Genomic DNA, 21,465 nt, shown 5'->3' on the forward strand with positions numbered 1-21,465 from the left:
ACCAACATTTAGTGGTAACAATAATGAGCACAGGGTATGATATGCCGCTGCAGCAGCGAGAAAAAAAATACAATTCACAGGCAGGCAGTAGTTGATCGGTGTTAAACCATGAACACATGAGTCAGTTGACGTTATTTTGTTATTAAAAGTGATTGAGATAAAATAAATGTTTCTTACTAAAAAAAATTATAATAAAAGCGAATACAATAACAAACCATAAATGAATAAAATATATATAAATAATTAAATAAACTAATAAAAAGTAAATATAAATAAAACAAAGAAAAATTAAAAGTGAAGAAAATTTATAAATAAGTTTAAAATAGAATAAAAAGTGAGTTGAAAGTTATAAAAAAAATTATATATTACAGAGAAAAAAATAAAAATAAATTGAAACAAAAATAAATAAAGAATTTATTCTAAGATAAAAGAATAAATAATAGTGATCATAAATTTTTAATAGAAAGCAAAAGTCATATTCAGAAAATATTTAACTACGAATACTTATATCTTATTATGCAAATACACGTATTTTTTCCATCACTTCTACTGATTAGATAAAAATTAAAATTTTTGTGGCATTGCTCTAAGGCATTATTAGGTAAGTAGCTAAATAAATAACTGTGATATAATTAATTTTCAGGTTTCATTAGCGGAGAGTTAGTTTTTTTTGCCAGTTTAATTGTTTGTATAAGTTTGTTATTCACTAGTACCAGATATATTCAATAAGTATTTCGTTATAAGCCATAATATAACTTGTAAAGATTGACCTATAGTAGCTATCCTTGTTTTTGCAAACATTTTGTAAAATGCATTTTTAAATTTCTTCTAAAAAAATAAGATGTCTGTATATTATACAGACAAAACAATATTTCAATTAAAATATTTATCATATCGTTAGCTTAGTACGCAAACGTGCTAAATACCATTTTTTGAATTTTACAGGAGAGAAAAAAACGTTCTATCTTTTTTTGCTTTCAATATTCTTTAGATCTGTAAACGCAGTTCTCTCCTATGATCTGTTGGCTTTAAGTATGAGTTGAAAAAATAAAATAATTGAAATGAATTTAGAAACGGAAGCCATTTTTAGGGACTTAGCTCTTTTAATTTTTATGTTTTTGTGTTTTTTGGCTGGACTTAGCACATTTTCTTATAATAAATTTTAATTTCTCGTTTTATTATTTTACAAATTGGTTTTATTATTTTATATTATTTAAATACATAACAAAAAACAGTCTTATTTCATAGCTGTAAAACAAAATAACTCAAAATCTTAAATAAATTAGTTTTTTTATTATTATTTCTTCAAAATTTAATTTTTTTTTTATTTTATAGTGAATTGTGTAACCATACTATAGTGATTACATCGAAAAATGTTAATCTTCACAGTATTATAGCAAATAGTATTGAAAAAGTAGATTTAAATAGCATATTCAATGTTTTTTGCTGGACTTAGCATGTTTTCTTATTATTTTTTTTTTGTGGAGTTAGCACTTTTGCGTATCATTGAAAAATCATCAGTTAGAAACAAAATAACGAAATTTTTTATTGCAAAATATGTATCTTATGTTTTACTATCTTTCTGCATCAAAATCTTAATTTCTATCAAAAGATGACTGGTTACGTTTGCGTACTAAGCTAACGATATATTGAACTGGTTTCAATTATTTCATAATTGAGTCAAGTATTCATGCAGTTCATTCAAAAGTTTCAACATAAATATGTATTATGATTTGATAAGATTGATTTCAATTCATAATATTTATAAATAATTTTTTGAATAGTAACCGTACTCATTTAAATGCTTAAGTTACCCATTTGTTCAATTGTGCAAATTTGCGCGACGTGTTTCATAAACCCACCTTTTCAATTTTGAGCAAATTTGTACATTAAATTTCTCTCTATTTGACAAAAATGTCAAATAAAAATAAATTCAACAAAAGCTTTAAAAAAAGTTTTTCAAATTGTATAAATTTAAATTCTAGAAATGTTGAATGAAAATTAAATCTTTGGAACAAACGATGGTATACATAGTTTGGAAGATTTTGTTTATGTTCTAGCTGTTGGTTAATATTTCCATACACAATGCCATTCATTCCAATCATTCTGTTCCAAAGATACACAATTTTCACATGCACTAAATATTTTGTATTTAATTTTTATAAATAAAAGTAAACAAAAGTAGCTGATTCATCAAATGTACAATAAATTCAAGTTTGCAAGTCCAAATTGTCGCGCAAACATATAGTAGTTGTGCAAACGAATTTCCATACACTTTTTGACAGTTCATTTGCGAGAGTGTAAAAATGCACAGATTGCACAGTTTGCGAGGCATTTAATCATTTACATGAGGAGCCTTAGTATGATTTTTTTAATATCCTATGTTTTCAAAAAAAATTCTGATATTTTCTATTGAATTTTGAGTTTTGAATTTGATAATTGAATATACAATTTTCGTAACTGAAAAACAAAATATAACAAAAATGTTTTTTCAATTACGAAAATTGTATATTCAATCATTTTTGTATTGAAATTTCAACCAATAACGAATATTTCATATTCAATTATCAAAATTATCAAATTCAAAACTCAAAATTCAATAGAAAATATCAGAAAATTTAGTTTTTGAGCACATGAATACGTGATTTAATTATGAAACAATTGAAACTAGTTCAATATGTGATAAATATTTTAATTGAAACTGTTTAGGAAATATTTTGTTGTGTATGTATTTATGTATATTAGACTTATACAATTTGCATACAATGCCCTAGAACAGTTATTAGTTTATAATTTAAAACTAATTATATTTTCAGACTGACATCGTTGAAATTATAAGCTAAATTCAGTAGTTATTGGGGTGGCTATTATATTGGACTTTTTTTGGTTTTCGGATTTCCAAAGGTACAAAATTGTTCTCCCTCCCGTCATCTAAACATTTTAATAAAATTAAATAACGTTTAAATGTTGTCCCTTTAATTTGAAGATAAAAGTATATGGGAGCTAAATATACATCTCAAAATCCGGTTTCGGGTTTGTCATTCTAAAAACCTGTTTCCGGTTTAGTCATTCTAAGAAGCGGGTTTCGGGTTTGCCATTCTCAAAAACCGGTTAACTAGTTTCATATTAAATTTTTATTCAAAATGAAAAAGTCGATTTAGATTTATTTTTATAACCATTTTTGTTAAGGAAAAATGTATTACAAGTAATTGTTTAAGTTTATCCTTTTTATACCCACCATTATGGAGAGGGTATAGTGGGTTCGAGCAGATGTTTGTAGCCAGGAAAATTGTTGTCCTAAGACCCACCTTAAAGTATACCAATCTGAGAATTCCTTTCTGAGGCGATTAAGCGATGTCCGTCTGTCTGTCCGTGAAATCAACTACAGGTCGCAATTTCAAATATAATTTTGTACAAGCTTTTCAATTGCCTCAAAGGCGAAGCCTATTGAATTTGGTTAGAATCGGCCGTTTATTTATTTTAGCCCCATACGTTAGCTACCTGAAAATAGTTAAACTTCTTAGTTATAGTTTTATATAAACCGAACTCGCACCACGAAATTTTGTGACGATCGGTCCATAATTAGTCATTGTTCCCATATAAGTCCCAAATCCTAAAATCACTTTAACTAGCATAAATCTCCTAAAAATGCTGGTATGGCAATAAAATTCAACACAAAAAGTTTTATATATACAGTAGACATGTCACCTAATTATATGGCGATTGGTCCATAATTAGTCATTGCTCCCATATCATTATACCCTACACCACCATAGTGGGGAGGGTATTATGCGTTTGTGCAGATGTTTGTAACGCCCAAAAATATTAGTCTAACACCCACCTTAAAGTATACCGATCGACTTAGAATCACTTTCTGAGTCGATTAAACGATGTCCGTCCGTCCGTCCGTCCGTCCGTCTGGTCGGCTGGCAGGCTGGCTGGCTGTACATGTAAACCTTGTGCGCAGAGTACAGGTCGCAATTTTGAAGATATTTCGATAAAATTTGGTACATATTATTTTTTCGGCTCAAGGACCAAGTCTGTAGAAACTGGCTGAAATCGGTCCACTATTTCACCTAGCCCCCATACAAATGTCCTCCCGAAATTGGACTTTATCGGTCATAAATGTTTAATTTATATATGTATCTCCACAAATTCCGCTCCAAATAAGTTTTATATACACAAAATTCATGTCACCAAATTTTGTTACGATCGGTCCATAATTAGTCATAGCTCCCATATAGACCCGCTTCCGAAAACACTTTAAAGTGCATAAATCGCTTAAAAATGTTGGTAAACACACAAAATTCAACATAGTTAACTTTAATATAGACATAAACCACACGACCTAATTTCATGGTGATCGGTCCATAATTGGTCATATCCCCCATATAACCCCACTTCCGAAAATCACTCAAAAATATAAATTATTGAAATTTTAAAAGAAACATTTTTTAGCTCTTTTACTTAGTGTAGGGTATTATATGGTCGAGCTTGACCGACCATACTTTCTTACTTGTTTTAATAGAAAACTGTTAACAATCATCTACTATTTGTACTTTCTTATTTGTTTTTAATATAAGTGCTTTATATCTTTATAATGTACATATCTTAACTCCCATATTATCACAACAATATGAACTCCATTACGTGAGAATTCAGATCGACCAATAAGCAATAACCTATTTATTTGGAAAATATTTTGATTAAGTTCCATAGTGTTTTATTGCAAACAGAAATATAAAATACAAAATAAAATTGCTAATAATTTACTTTTAAGATAATGTCCATATATAAAGAAGTGTTCGTTATATCATAAATTTAAACTACTAAGCTTAGTTTGGCAAACATTTATGTGGGAGGACAAAAACGTATATTTGTAGCAGTCTCTGAAATAAATACATATTAATAATCGATTAATATTATTTTTCTCATAGACAAAACTCATCAACAAATATAAATTAATATAACAATGGCTTTCAGCCAAATCTTAACGAAAGTGAAAATATAGCTCATGGAGATTATTTAAAATGTAACAAGTTTCGTTATTTGATTGACTAGAAAATATCTACTTCTAATTTAAATGTTACGCAAGCTATTTGGTGCTCCACAGTGATCATCAACAAAAATATACAGAATAAAATTATTATTTTAAAGATAAGATATAAGATTTGTATCATAAAAAAGTAACTTAAAAAAATAATTTTTGACAGATTAATGAAATAAATTACATAGCTGTAATTTGGAAGTATTGATTATATTTTTTTGAATGTCTAAATTATAGAAATTTTCAATATCAACCTAAAAGGAACCATACATGATATTATATTTTTAAACAAAGTATACCAAGTAGTCCAACTCTCTATTTTTTAAAATTACTCTCTCACATATACGGGTACTGTGCAAATTCAACACCCTTGCGAGAGAATCATACACATCAAAAGTCTCGAAAATTTATCTATAAATTGTCGAATAAATATAGTTTGATACACGTAAATTCACTAACACACATTATTTTATAATTTTTTTCAACACATTTAGCACTTTTTCTTTTCCGAAGCACGTCCATTTCGCACAAACTAAAAAATATTTTTTTATTAATTTTGACGTTTTATTTTGTTTAGAAAACAGAGTTTCAATTTTTGATGTTGAAAATAGAACAAAATTTAAATAAATTAAAATTTAAAAATTTTTTAGAACTCTGTATGTCTGGTGAAAATTCAAAAGGCACCAACACATATACATTTTTGTTACTAATACATATTTATACTTAGGTCCTTTTTCACTAACATATGTATAGAGTTAGGTACTGCTGTCAAAGATTTGGACTACTTGTTATACTTTGTTTTTAAATATTCGTATCTTTTGAAGCCGTAGTAATTTAAGATATGAAACCATAATAAATAGTAATTTGGAATACAATTGAAAGGTAAATTATATTATAAATACACATGCATTCTGAATTCAACTTTTGGAATAGTTTTTTTACTAGGTTCTTGCACATAGGACAATAAATAAAATGTGAATGAATTCGATATTTCAGTTCGTACAAATATAATAAAATGTAAATAGTGAGCCGCAATTTTGTATTGAGTTGCTTACGTTATCGTTCGCATCTGTTTTCTTTTTACTAAGAATATTTGTGAGCCGCAAAACAGCTGTTAGTCGTTTGAAACGACAACGTTCGACATCGTGGGCCAGGCTGTTAATTTAAATGTGAAATTTGTTTGTATATTAGATTAGGTTTAAAAACATTTATTCAAACGTACTTTTTTTTTAAACAAAGTGTACTTTTTTAACAAAAGGTTCTTTTTCCGATATAAAACTGGATTTATATCAAACATCCTTAACATTTGATGTGGTGAATTACGACAGTTAGATGTATCTATTGATAAGTAAAAAATTTGTTACCATTTCCATGCTTTTAAGGGGCGAAATAAATAAAACACAATTTCCCAAACATTTTAAATGAGCACAAAAGTACCTTTTGTTCTGCAGCTACTCATTTGTATTTGTACCTAGACCATGGGAGCGTATGAATAGTATTATGTCAAGTATACGCAGATGATAATATGGATAAACTTAAAAATATTGTGGTTTATCAAAATTTGGTAGAAATATAAAACTTTTCGACAAACTCACTACTAAAGCTGGGTTTCCGCATACACCGTAATCGGCGTCGATAACTGAATTGTTTTCGTTTTTTTTTTAATTTTGGATGTCGCACATTAAATAGAATTTCATTATTTTTGACAAAATCTATTACTTTATCCTCTTCCAATAAAGAAAATTTATTTTTTTTATTCATTTTGATTTTCTTTAAATTTGAAATAAAAAAATTATTAAAATAATTTTGTTCCTACAGCACCGAAAACAACCCACTTGAAGTTGTTTTCGTTCCGGCCCCAAATGACAGGTTTTTCGTTTTTTTTTTACTGAACGGTGCCATTACGTTCCCAATTTTCGTTGCCGATTTCTGAACCGAACTTTTTTCGGTGCAAATGTATGGAATTTCGTTTTCGGTGCCGATTACGGTGTATGCCGAAACGTAGCTTAACTTGGCTTTCAAATAGAATGGGGTTAATAGTTTTATAATGAAAAGATCTAAGTATATTTCTTACCGTTTTTGTTTTATTATGTACCACTGTGAGGTGTAAAATACAGCTGCAGTAGGGTATTTAAAATTCGTATTAACCGATTGTATTTCTCTTTGTTGTTTTCTATTATGATTTTTCTTAGCAGTGTTAAACGAAAAAAAAACTTAATACAAATATTTGCATATTAAATTTAAAATTAAGATTTTGCGTTGCAAATTCATAGACACGTATAAATATGTATGAAAGTACGTAAGTAGTTATAGTATGCTTGGTTGAATTTAAATATTTTTACACTGAAAAAATATATAAAATGCTTAAGATGAAGTACAGATGCTACACAGTTTTTAATGATTACTCTATAATGTGTTCTTGGTTGAAATCCACATTTTAATAAACTGGTTTAATATATTTCCGTGCAGGTTTTTTCAACAATGCAAATATGTACTTAGTTGTAGATTGCTGGCAACAAAAATTTATATGTATTGCAATTGTTTAATTTATGAATTTAGTGATAAATTTTAATTTCTTTTTACTTATTTTCAAACAACTAAAAATATATTTTTGAATAATCTATACACGTGCGGCTATCACTAAGAACTATGTTTATATGGAAACATCATAAATGCACGTTTTTAATTTTCACTTTTTGCAAGAAATCGATGTGCAGTGGTCATATCTACCCACTAGGGTATTCAATTAATCGGGTTTCTGGTTTAATCGGTTAATCGAGCAAATAATTAATCGGGGTATAGATTTAATCGGTTAATAATCGGTTAATTTTAAATTATTCGATTAACCGAATAATTTCTATTTAGATTTAAAACTGATAATAAAACTATGGATTTTGTGTTCTTATTTAAGTATTTTATTAATAAAATGAACAAAAACATAGAAAACAAGTAAAAGAGCTATACTCGGTTGTGCCGAAGCTTATTAATTTAAAAAAAAATAAAAAAACACTTTGGAAAAAAAAATTTTGTTTACCTAAAAATATTTAAAATTTGTAGTGTATATAAGTCGTTTTTTTAATTTTTTCTAAAATTTTAGAAAAAAAAAATTAGTTTTTAAATTTTTTGGTGAAAAAAAAATTCGGGTTAAAACATATTTTTTACCGATTTTGACCCATTATAGGTCCAACTTACTATGGTCTTATATCCGTCGTTGCAAAGGTCTTTGGGATATCTATCATTAGATATCCATATTGTCTATATTAATGACTTAGTAATCCAGATATATGTCAAAAATCGAGGTTGTCCTAATTTTTTCCTTCCATTTGTGGACCGATTTTTCTGATTTTAAATAGGAAACTTCTTGAAAGCATGTCTGACAGAATTATTGAAGATTTGGATCCCGAAGATATCTGGGGTCTTCAGAAAATTGATTTCACCATTGGAGTCCTTTTGGAATTTTTTTAGATTTTTAATACTTTTACTAATTTCGATAAGTTCTGGTAAAAGACTCGTTTCAGTAGTGTTTCCAGTTTCGTCTATTATCATGTTCTCATCCGTCAAATACATGCAAATTAAATATGTCAGTTGTTATACTCACTAAACATGTTTCTTGGATGTTCGAAAAAATATGAAATTTTACTTTGACATTTGCATTTAAATTAAAACGGAAAAATAAATAAAAAAAAAATATGTTAAACTGCAAAAATAAGAAATTTCGGTTAATCGGTTAACCGACACAAATTAATCGGTTTATTTGTTATTTGAAAATCGGCATTTTTGAATTATTCGAACAGTTAACCGACAAAAATTAATTGGTTAACCGATTAACGGTTAATCGTTTGAATACCCTACTACCCACTGTAAAAATCTGCTATCATTTTCTCTACTCTTTCGCCAAAAAATACACTTGTATCCGTACACTTGTTTCATTGTAATGTATTGAAAAAAAAAATAGTTTTTTGCTTCTACTGAACATTTTAAAATTTTGAGTTGACGCTATTTAGAGGAACCAGTGCGATATATTAAATAATTTTATATTTATTATATTAAGTTTCAAAACTAATAATGTGTATATATGGGAGGAAACAAAAAAGTTTCCCGTTCAAAATTTGTTAAAACTTGGTACACAGGTTCTTTAAGGTTATATATATTTGAGGTTGCTTAAAATTTTAAAAATTCGCTTTGTATCGTCTTTTGTAAAATTTGTTTCTATTTTTGCATTTTTAATTAAAAAATCTATATATACTCAGGTCTCGTTTTATGCGATAGATGCGTTCCAAAAAAAATCGCATAAATTGAATTCGCATAAAACGATGCTCTAGCTTCATATAAAAATTAACGATTCGTTCAGAAAAAATCAGAACAAAATCGCATAAAAAAAATCAAAAAAAATATATTTATTTAATTTACTTAAACAATAAAAACAAAGTAAGTTAAAAAAATAAACAAAAATATTTATAATTACAGAAAAAGTGAAAATGATCCAAAGAGCTAACACATTTTTTAAGGAAATTCGCTAAATATGCTTGATTAATCTGAATCACTGAATAATTGTCTGCATCGGTTTGGTATTGGTTCAACGTCACTTTCATCAGTAGATGATATAATCATATTGTAATCATATGGTAAAATATTATTTTCATCACTTGAATTAATCTAGTGAATAGGGGACGAAATCGAAGAATTTTTAGGAGCTTCAATTGCTTCTTTTCTTGAATTTTTAAGTTTCTTATGCAACTGTTGATATCCGGAAAACAGATTAGTCAGTCCGCGATGAATCTTTAATTATTTTTCCGTATCTGAATCTACATATATTAAGAATTTGATTTTGTAAAAAACAAACTATAACCATTATATCAGTGCTGCAAAATTGGGTTAATTTAAAAATGGTAAAAAAAAGAATTCAAAAAAAAATTTTATTTAAAAATCTCATAAATTTGAATCCGCATAAAACGAGACCTGAGTGTAATTGTAAAATTTCATTAAAAAATATTCATAAATAAAAATCGTTGCTCAAAAAATACTTACTTGCATTTTTGATGTGGCAAATTAATAATGGAAATAATATGATATCTTTTGATAGATATGACCTTTAAATTTTGTATGGCCACGGAAGTTATGTATATGAAATATTATGTAACTCACAAGAGTAAAAAAGTTCAAAAATTATTTTTTTTATCGAATACTTTATTCAAACCGAAACAATTACCCCAATGAAATTCCAAAATAAATAAAAATTAATATCATTTAAACATTTCTTGAGGATCAAACCATATGTTACCATTTTTTACTTCCGAAAATCATTCTAAAGCCCATTAATCTCTTAAAAATATTTGTATCCACATAAAACCCAACACAAAAAAGTTTGATATAGAAATATGTATATCAGGCAACTTAATTTGGAGACGATCGGTCCATAATTGGTTTTGGGTCCCATACAAACAGTGCAATTTAAATAAAAAAGTCCAAGGGCATCTTTAATGTTTTTTTTATTTTTTATGGGGGATATATTGATTATGTCATTCTGTTTGTAACAAATCGATATATTCATCGCAGAAACACAAAAGCATATACATATATTCTGGGTTCTTATGAAATCCTAAGACTATCTAGTAGGGTATTCAATCGATTAACCGTTAATCGGTTAACCGATTAATTTTGTACGGTTAACTGTTTGAATAATTTAAAATTGCCGATTTTCAAATAACAAATAAACCGATTAATTTGTGTCGATAAACCGATTAACCGAAATTCCTTTTTTTGCACTTTAACATATTTCTATTGTTCCATTTCAATTCAAATTAAAATTATATATTTTTTCGAACATCCAAGAAAAATGTTGAGTGAGAATAACAACTGACATATTTAATTTATATGTATTTAAAACTTTGTTTGCATTTACATGTACAGAACTTATCGAAACTATCAAAAGTATTCTAAAACAGAAAAAACTAAAAAAAAACTGAGATATTGGATATTCTTTATCATGCTTTCGATTTCTCCAACATCAACGAGATTTAAAGGAAAAAAATTATATTCTTTTTTTAAAAGATTTTTTCAGAAGATCTCACTAAAATCCTAAAAAAAAACTCAAATGTGTATACAAAAAGGATCTCAAATACCATATTTGCTATTATTTTTTGGTTGAATTGTTATATTTTGTTTGTTTTTATGTTTTTGTACACAAAATTCGTGGTTGTATTTTCAATATAAATTTAAAATAGACATTATTCGGTTAATCGAATAATTTTAAATTAACCGATTATTAACCGAATAAATATAAACCCCGGTTAATTTTTTGCTCGGTTAACCGATTAAACCAGAAACCCGATTAATTGAATACCCTACTATCTAGCTATGTCCGTCAGTCTGTCTGTTGAAAGCACGATAAGGCCCAAGAGAAAGGAGCTAGCTGACTGAATTGATAGGGTTTGTTTGGAATTGAAAATACCCAAAATTGGCCCGGATCGGTCCACCCTCCATATAACCCATAATTTATGTATAATGATATTCACATAAATTTCGACATTTAAAGTTTTAAGAAATTAATCACTCTATCAAATTCTGTACGGTTCGGAACATAACTGATTCAAGTCCCAATAGATGGTCAAAACTACATATATGTGGGTATACAAGATTCGGCACGGCCGAATGTTTTTTTACATTATTCGTTTTGTCAATTACTGTTATATTTAACTAATTGATTTATTTCTCATTGATTAACAAATTCCTAGTTATTCAATTACAATATATATTTATACTAAACGATAGTAAATTATTATCACTACAGAATTAGCTAATTTTCTCTTATCTGCTAATTAAGTAGCTGACGTAATTATTGTGTTGGACCTTGAGGTGCTTCAGCTAGATTCATGCAAAAAAATTCGCAATTTGTACTTGAGGACAATTTGTCATTCGTTATCTTGCTTGTACCCTTGAACAAAAGTGGTATGGTTAGAAGTGTTTAGGTTTTTTAAACCGTTTTTAATTTTTGGAAAAATAAAACACAAAATGTATTAAATTTTTTCCAAAAATTAATTCAAAACAGAACATTTTTTATTTTACAAAAAAAAAATTCCATGAAAAAAGTAGAAAAACCATAAGAAATTAATTGACAGAACTTTATTTTATAAACTTAAGTAGAAACATTTCCAATTAAGCATCGAGAATTTTTGAAAGTTTTGTCAGCGGAAAAATCATTATTTTGAAATATTCCTCCTAATTCCATTTTCTGAACTTCTTTCCTAAAAATTAACTTTAGCAAGTAACTATTGATTTCACTTTTCAGTAACACAAGTGCACCATAAAAAATAAACATTATAATATGACAAAGAAATTAATTACAACATTACTGCCGTCTTGTTAACCAACCATATTTAATTTCATATGACCATTTCGGTTCGATCTAAATTAACACATTGTTACTAGTATTATTTTCACACCTCAATAGTTTTAGCAATTCTTCACATTGGTATTTACGATTATGTTATTCTATTGTACAATTTGATTTTTGTCATTGATAAAATGATCAAATTTATAGTGTTTTCATGCAAAAGTTGCAGATGAAATTACATGTATCATTTATACCAGTTTTGATGTTTGGTTTTTCTAACTTTTTTTTCTTAACAAATAAACAAAACTTATTTACAAATCAAACGAATCTAGTTATTTTGCACAGAAGCCAAATTGAAATGTATATTTAAACAATGTCTGCGAATACAAGATAAAACAAATAAATATTTGTAATATAGTCGGTCAAGCGCAAACAAACGTTTCACTACACTTTATCTCAAATCTATACTATTCAAAAGGAATTTATATATTGTTTACAGCATTTTGATATAATGTAGATGCGTTTAAGTTCTTTGGTAAACGTGTAGGATGGGAGTGCTGAGTTTCAACTCCAAATTATATTTCAAATTCAGAAACTATTAGCGATGATCGTACAAGAAATTTAATAATAACACCCAACTTTTTCATATATTTGATAAAATGTTGGCTAAACAAAATTATCCGATTTTCAATAACTCTTCAAACTAATCTCAGTTGTTACAGTTAACAACTTGTCATTGGATCAAATTCATATTACCCTCGTAAACTGTAGAGTATAATGGAAGATATTAATTATATTTCTTAACCGCATGTGGTTATATGAACAAAGTAGCTTAAATTAGAGTTATTGATACAGTAATTGAAATAAATCCAAAACTTAAGTAATTTGCATAAAGATTATTTCTACATGTACAAAAGAATGAAGGCTATTGATTAATACATATCGAGGGCATATATTCAAAATTCTCTATCCTAAAAAAAACACAACTTTTCAGGAGAGCCAAACAAAAACAGTTTTTTTCGCGTATTACTTAAAATATTGTTACGAAATTGTACTTGAATTCAAATATAACGATTTTAAGGGCTGATTTAAAAGTAGCATAATGCTTTCAAATAACAGTGCTGTAATAGCAAACTGTAACATATCTGTGGGCATTATTAAATAAAAGCTTTCGGTTGATTTGATCGTAAGTTGGCAATGCTGTATTCGAATTCGAATATTCAGTTAAAGAACATTGTAGAAGATGGCGTATGTATTAGTAAGATCTAGAATATTCGAATTTTGACAGTTAAAGAACAATCTAGAGTGCAGATGGCAGTGTTATAAATAGTGGCAGAGGTTGCAGTTGTGAGTGAGTTTATCTGAGACGCTTTTCGAATAAATATTAACTGAGTGCCTTCGCTTTAACAAAGGTTTTTTATGTACATGGTTTACCAATACCCACCCGGGTGACACTACACTTCTATAAATATATGCGACGAACCAAATTTTAAAAAATTTAAAAAACCTTATAAAAAGTTTAAAATGGTTCTATTAAATTCTATAGAACTCTAGAATTTGTTCAGTGAGTACAAATTTCATTTAAATCGAAACAAAATTAAAAAAAATATTTAACCAATAAAATCGATGAGGGTGGATATTGTTAAAGCGAAGGTTAAAGTGTGTTGTGTTTTTCAAGTAAATTCGTGTACATTATAAAGTGTCTGTATTTCTGAGAATTTATAAACGTGTAATTCTGTGGTTGTTGTACATTTTAGATAGATAGGGAGTTGTTGCAGTTTTCAAACTACTAAACGGCTTTTATTTGCAATCAAAAGTATCCGGTTTATTTAAAGGAAATAAACCAACGTTTTGAAAAGGTTAAAACGTAACAATATTAAAATTTGGTATTCTACAATATTTTTTTAAAGCAACTACTGAATCTTCCATATAATTGGTTTTTAAAATTTTGCATTATTGGGAACAAAATATTCAATCGAGGTGTATGAAAATGATAAGATAGATGATTTTCATTTTAATAAAACTATATTATTTTGATTTTATGTATGCCATCTGTCAGTTTTTAAAGTTAATATTCACACCATAGATGAGGGCTGTTTTACTGAACATTTTACCATCAAAAATTCATTTTCGTGAAAATCAAAGATAGGCTCTTGATGTCATGAATTCTAACAAAGAATTAAAAAAACATAAGATTCACACCATAGATGAGGACTGTTTTACTGAACATTTTACCATCAAAAAGTCATTTTCGTAAAAATCAAAGATATAGGGTTTTGAATATAGGCCCTTGATGTCATGAATTCCAACAAAGAACTAAAAAAAACATAAGATTTTGATCTAGTGGCTTCAGAGTTTTACCATATTCTGTTAACACATATACTTTGGAGTAACTACTTTATACATTTTTTTAATTCTTTTAAATTTAAAAAAACTCGTGAATTTATTCACGATAAAAATTTGTTAAAAAATTAAGAAAATTAACATGGACTCTAATTTTAAATACTCGTATTTTATTAAGGTGTTTATTTTATTGATTTATGGTGCATTTAAAATATAATTACGTTCAAAGAGAAATTTAAATTATGCATTAGAAATGAGGAGCCGCAGAACAAAAGGTACTTTTTACAAATTTATTTTTTGGTATTTTTATAATGTTTGGGTTGAAATTTTCTTGAAAAAATCAATTTCCCAAAATTTTTAAATTTTCAAAAATGTACCTTTGTTCTGCTTTGGCTGCTCAAATATTCAAATATGGAATTGTATAATTTTTTTATTTTACGAGTGATCGATTCATTTTTTTTCTTGATTATTCGAATAAAATATATAACAATGAATAAAAGTACTAAATTAATAACAACACACCAAACTTTTCCAGATTTCTGTCCATTATTTTTGTAAAATTGAGAGTGCTGATTATGAAAAATAATGAAGCTTAATGCTCATATTACAGCCAAGAACTCTCAAATTTCACAACATGTGCCGCACCAATTGACATAGTTTTTAGACTTATGATTTCCAAGAAAATTGAAAACACCTTTTAACTTACCTGCACTTAGCTGAGGAAATTTTATGGATAGGGAAGCAAAGCACTCACCATCTTTGTTAAGAGCCTTAACAAATTATTTGGGTTGGAGTTAAAAAAAGCAAATTTAAAGTATTTTTTTGAATTAATGTCAACTATCTCTAAAACAAGAGGTGGTAGAACAAAACTAATGTTATGTTCATAATCAGCGGACAACAATACATAAGCATCAGTTATTTTTATTTCAGAAAATTTACATAAAGGAAAGCTTTAAATCAAAATACAAGAATTTTAACTTCGTTGCAATAATAGTAAGATATCATGATATGTCGTCATCATAAATAAGAATCAGCTATTTTCATTTAATAAAATTTAAAAAAACCTCCATTTTGTTGTGCAGTGTAATTTATAGATGTAAATAATAATAAATTACAGCATTTTAATTATATAAAGTATCGGTAAATATTTTTTGAAATAATTGTTGATTGAAATACTTAAGATTCCAAAATATTTTTAAATTCTTGTAAGGTTTTCAATAAAAAATTATAAATTATATTTTAAGGATATATTAACGTAGATTAAATTTAAATCTTTAAATTTAAATAACACAAAATGTTCGTGAGATATCATCGCTATTTTTGTAGTAGTTTGAAATGCCTATCGAAGTCCACCTCGGTTTCGCTGGGAAACATCCAATTTTCCATAACTCTGGCGCATAAATCAAGCTGAATTTGACTTAAAGCGCAGCAGTGAATTCTGGCTTATTCGCATATAGGTATAGGTAAATAGGTAATCATCGACCTATGGCGCTCGACGCTGACGGTGGTGAGATTTTAGGCGCTACGAACTAAGTCCCCAAACTGCAACTGAGTTAAGGCTGAATTATATATAAAAAACCAACAACGAAATTTAGGGACTTCATTTTTAATTTTTTGCTGATTTATTTCATTTCTAAAATTAGGGAATTAATTCATAATGAAATTACTCTGGGGTGTATAAAAAATTAGCTTCGCTCAAAAAACTTTTTTTTGCATTGCCGGCCTTCGGCCGCACCCAAAGGTTTCCTCCTCTGCGGTGTATCAAAAATTGGCTTCGCTCAGAGAAGTTGATTTGCATTGACGGCCTTCGGCCGGGCGCAAAGGTTTTATCCTCTGGGGTGTATCAACAACTGGCTTCGCTAAGAAAAGTTTTTTTGTATTGTCGGCCTTCGGCCGGGCGCAAAGGTTTTCTACTCATGGGTGATAAAAACCGGCTTCCCTCAGAAAAGTTTTTTTGCATTGCGCATTCTGGGCGAAGACTGTTTTTCAAAAGTTTTTAGTATGCGAAGACGGTTTCTTTTAGAACTTTTGGATTTTAATTCATAATGAATTAAGCACCCAATTTTGGGATTTTAATTCATTTGTGGTTTGGGGACTTTGTTCGTAGCGCCGAGATTTTAGTTTGGAACATTTGGGTCTTCCCTTAATGCTGATTCCTTATGGCTGATATCCCCACTCCAAATTGCATATTTGGACTTATAGTCTCTGAAAACTTTTATTTTGACATCGCCTTTTTCTTATTCTGAGAACCCCTTGTTCTTACTTTAACTCTTTTTTTGAGAACTCTTCGCTCGAATTTTGACTACGCAATGTTCTCAATCCTGAAAAAATAGCCCATATTTTTTATTAGTTTATTTTTAATGAAATTAAATTTAAAAAATTATATATATTTTATTTTTGCTTACTTTAGAAAATTTGTAGGACTGAAGCTCAGAATGGAAGTTATACGATTGCCTTTTTGTACATTTATCGGGAACACACATTTTCACCATTATTATTTTTCCCTTTCTAGTAATCCTAAAATATATGATATTCAAGTCTACAACACTGAGCGAAAAACATAAGGCATTTAATTTAATTGTGTATTGGAAAGGAAATGGATTACACGATTACAAATATATAACAGGGGGTCGATTCTGGTTCTGTTAAACGGTGAAATGAAAAGTTTTTTTCATATTTTCATAGAGTTTTTGATTCTTGTTTAGTGTGGAAATGGCCATACCTTAACTACTCATCAATACTTGTTGTCAAAAGAAGATAAGCCTACATGCAGATTATGTAATACACCACAGTCTGTAGAACACATACTCGATTCTTGTCAACTGTTTACTCAGGAAAGAATCTCAACATTTGGATCAACATTACCTAGCCTACTGCTGTATTCACATCTCATGAAAATATTAGCAAATTATTTTCCTTTATTAAAAAATGCAAACTTGTAAATAATATTTAACTATACATAATTCATATAAATATTACTATTATTAATTAACACATATATTTAAATAACTCCAGAGTTGAAGGCCTAGTTGCTCATACTCGTACTCTGTATTATATAATTTCATTTATTGTATTATATAATCATTAATAAAATAAAAAAAATAAAAAAAATTCAAATGTTTTCATATGACAATAACAAGTGGAATAAAACAAATTGATTCACCAACATAGTGAGGAGGGTATATTGTGTTAGTGCTGATGTTTGTAATGTTCATAAATATTATTCCAACACGCACCTTAAAATATACCAATTTGTTCAGGATCACTTTCTGAGTCGATTAACCGAAACTACGGATCGCAAGTTAAAAGATAATTAAAAAAATTGGTACAAAAAATTCCATTGCACCAATGTCAAATTGAAGTTGGCTAGAATCGGTCCATTATTTGTTCGAATAATTCGATCACACGTTTAAAATTAATCGAATTATTCGAATAATTTAAATTTTTTAAAAAAGTAAAGAAAGAAGTTTTGATGTCCGTCTGTCTGTCCGTCTGTGTAAAACACGCTCACGTCCAAAATACGCAAACAAACTTAGTAGAGTAGCAAGAAAAATTTTTATTTGTCCTAAGCAGTTTGGTATTGAAAATCAGCCAAATCGGTACAGTGGAACCAAAGTTATGAATTAAAATGTGGGACAACCTCAAAAAACAATTGATAATTTTCACATATTTATACCCTACACCACCATAGTGGGGAGGGTATTATGCGTTTGTGCAGATGTTTGTAACGCCCAAAAGTAAAGTAACGACCTTAAAGTATACCGATCGACTTAGAATCACTTTCTGAGTCGATTAAGCGATGTCCGTCCGTCCGTCTGGTCGGCTGGCTGGCTGGCTGGCTGTTCATGTAAACCTTGTGCGCAGAGTACAGGTCGCAATTTGGAAGATATTTCGATCAAATTTGGTACATATTATTTTTTCGGCTCAAGGACCAAGCCTATTGAAACTGGCTGAAATCGGTCCACTATTTCACCTAGCCCCCATACAAATGTCCTCCCGAAATTGCACTTTATCGGTCATAAATGTATAATTTATCAATGTATCTCCACAAATTCCGCTCCAAATAAGTCTTATATACACAAAATTCATGTCACCAAATGTTGTTACGATCGGTTCATAATTAGTCATAGCTCCCATATAGACCCGCTTCCGATAATCACTTTAACGTGCATAAATCGCTTAAAAATGTTGGTATACACACAAAATTCAACATAGTTAACTTTAATATAGACATAAATCACACGACCTAATTTCATGGATATAAGGCCCCACATCCGAAAATCAATCAAAAATATAAATTATTGAAATTTTAAAAGAAAAGTGTTTTTTCTCTTTTACTTAGTGTAGGGTTTTATATGGTCGGGCTTGACCGATCATACTTTCTTACTTGTTTTTATTATATATCTTGCAATACATTCCTCTCGCAAGCTATTATCATTTTTCTAACTGTATGTATCGTTTTTCATAGATGTAAACAAGTGGAGAGAAAAAAAATTAATTAAACACATAATTATGGCACATTTTGTTTAACCTTTTCGAATTATGTATGTTGTACTTAAAGCGAACATACGATTTTACATGATTATTTCCTCATAAATTTACTCACACAGAATGTACTGAACGTCATAAAATATTGTATTGTATGTACTTCAATATTTTTCCTGTTGTTTTGTTTTAGCTACAATATGAACAAAAATATGTAATTAGTATGAAGAACGAACGCGGCATATGGCTTGTTTGTAAAAGATTCTAAGGCAAAAACATGAAAAAAAAGTATGCAAAACTTTCAAGAGAGTATTTAATTGCTCGATAGGGATGCATATGTTGCCTTCTTAATACTTGTTTTAAGTAACTTTTATTCAGTTTTTTTTCATTTTTCATTATTTTGCCATGTACGAATAAAAAGCGAGACTTAAGTATCTATATTTAATAGTGCAAGGCATGGCTTCTTGTGTTTTTATTCAATTAACTTGTATAAGTACATCAGTACATACATATGTACGCTTAGAATACAGTTCAAGTGAAATTTGTTTCATAAACGCTTTTTGTGCTCGTTCATAATTTTAATGAAGTAATAATGGCTGAAAAGCATACAGACATACATATTTACATGTAAATGTAAGTATGTTTCAAAATGCGTTACTTATACATATGTAGATATATACTTCATACATTTCTACTTACACCCAATACAAGTGTGTTTCACAAAGGAGGTTAAAATCTGAAGGACTTGCAATGAATCCTTTTCATTATGAATTGTAAGCATACAAGGAAACGTTTAATAAGTGTTAAAACACAATTTTTTTTCGACACGTTAATGAATTTTTTGCTTAATAATCTGTAATATTTTTGTCTAGCAGTGTCATAATTATGTTGGTTTATTACACAAGTTTGTATATGAGTGATGTATGTATGTATATTAGGGTGGCCAGAAGTAGAAATTTTGTGGATGTTCTAATCTATAACACTATGCAACAAATGAAGACTTTTGGAAAAACACAAGATCATGACAGTATAGGTTCGACTCTACTACCAAAGGGTAGTAAAACCCTATACTCAGTTTGTCCATTTTGTTGACCGATTTTTTTTTATGGGCCCCCAAAGTTTCTGAAAATCAGTGGGGCCTCTAAAAAAGGTGTCATCAGTTTTTGGTTAACAGCTAATTCAGACTTTGCGATACGGCTTAACTTTATATTACAATAATATAGCTAAGAGTCCGCCAAATAAATTTTGTTAAAATTTGTTTCCAAAAAATAACTTTTTCGTGCACTTTTGTTGAAAAAATATAGGAAGAAAATTTTTTTTTTACTTTTTTTAGAATAACTTCCAGGGACTCCTTATTTTTCAATAACAATATTTTGCAAAGTTGTAGCTACGGTAAATCTGAATAACTCTTGTGAAGATATCAATGCAATCCGAACATATCTAGGCATTCTAAATAGCTGTCAAAAATCACTTTGTAGCTTAAAAATTTTAGTTTTTAACTATTTTTTGACTCTAAAACAAAAATTTTTAGTTAAAAATGTATGTTCGGGTGTATACTTCTCTATTGTGCTGGAATAACGAAGAATGGGCAAATCATTATCGGTATGTTCCGGGCGCATCACTTTATCCAATCTTGATCACGCAAGGCCGGCTTGATGCAAGATATGAAAAAACATCAAAATTTTTGAAAGTGGGCAAGGTTTGTGGAGCTTCTGAAGAGTAAATATAAGCTTTTTATATAAGTTTTTGATATCGGTAGAAACCTTATGACTTGGAGATTGACATTTTAGTGAAATGAATCAATTTTGTGTTTTTTCGGACATATTTTACCTTAAAACTAACTATATTATAAAATTGTGATTTTCGATCAAGAAAAATAAAAATTTTGAATTAATGTAAAATTTGAACAGTTACAGACATCACAATAAGATTTGGAAGTAATATAGACCTAAATGTTCTTAAGTCAATGGCATCACTAATGTTGCCATTCTTTGTTTTCAAACATCGAAATTCCTAAAACGGGGAAAATGTGTTCCAAAAACTGAGTTTTTTTTAGAAAATAGCTTACTTTGACATTATTTACAGTATGATAGTAAAAACGTTTTGTATATATATAAACAATATATAGGGCTATACAAATATGATGAGGTTTTGAGGATCGGTGCTTTGCGTTTTTAGAATTTTTTACTCAAACCTAAAATTTTGTTTCAAAATTGGCCAAGTTTGGATAGGGCTGGGGGGAACAATGTCCGCTTAA

At 28.6% G+C, this 21,465-nt stretch overlaps 1 protein-coding gene across 6 annotated transcripts in view; it reads left to right on the forward strand.

Moving 5' to 3' along the window:
* Nucleotides 1-370: 370 nt before the first annotated feature.
* LOC135953351 (putative uncharacterized protein DDB_G0277255) overlaps nucleotides 371-21,465 on the forward strand; it is a 195,807-nt gene continuing 174,712 nt past the window's right edge. For 4 of the 6 annotated variants that reach the window (XM_065503206.1, XM_065503209.1, XM_065503207.1 and 1 more), the window contains exon 1: nucleotides 371-601. The gene's annotated coding sequence lies outside the window, so the exon portion shown is untranslated. The remainder of the gene's footprint in view (nucleotides 602-21,465) is intronic. The other 2 variants (XM_065503212.1, XM_065503210.1) reach the window with 2 other exon arrangements.

This window comes from Calliphora vicina, chromosome 3 (genome assembly GCF_958450345.1).
Source record: "Calliphora vicina chromosome 3, idCalVici1.1, whole genome shotgun sequence".
Lineage (NCBI taxonomy): Eukaryota > Metazoa > Arthropoda > Insecta > Diptera > Calliphoridae > Calliphora > Calliphora vicina.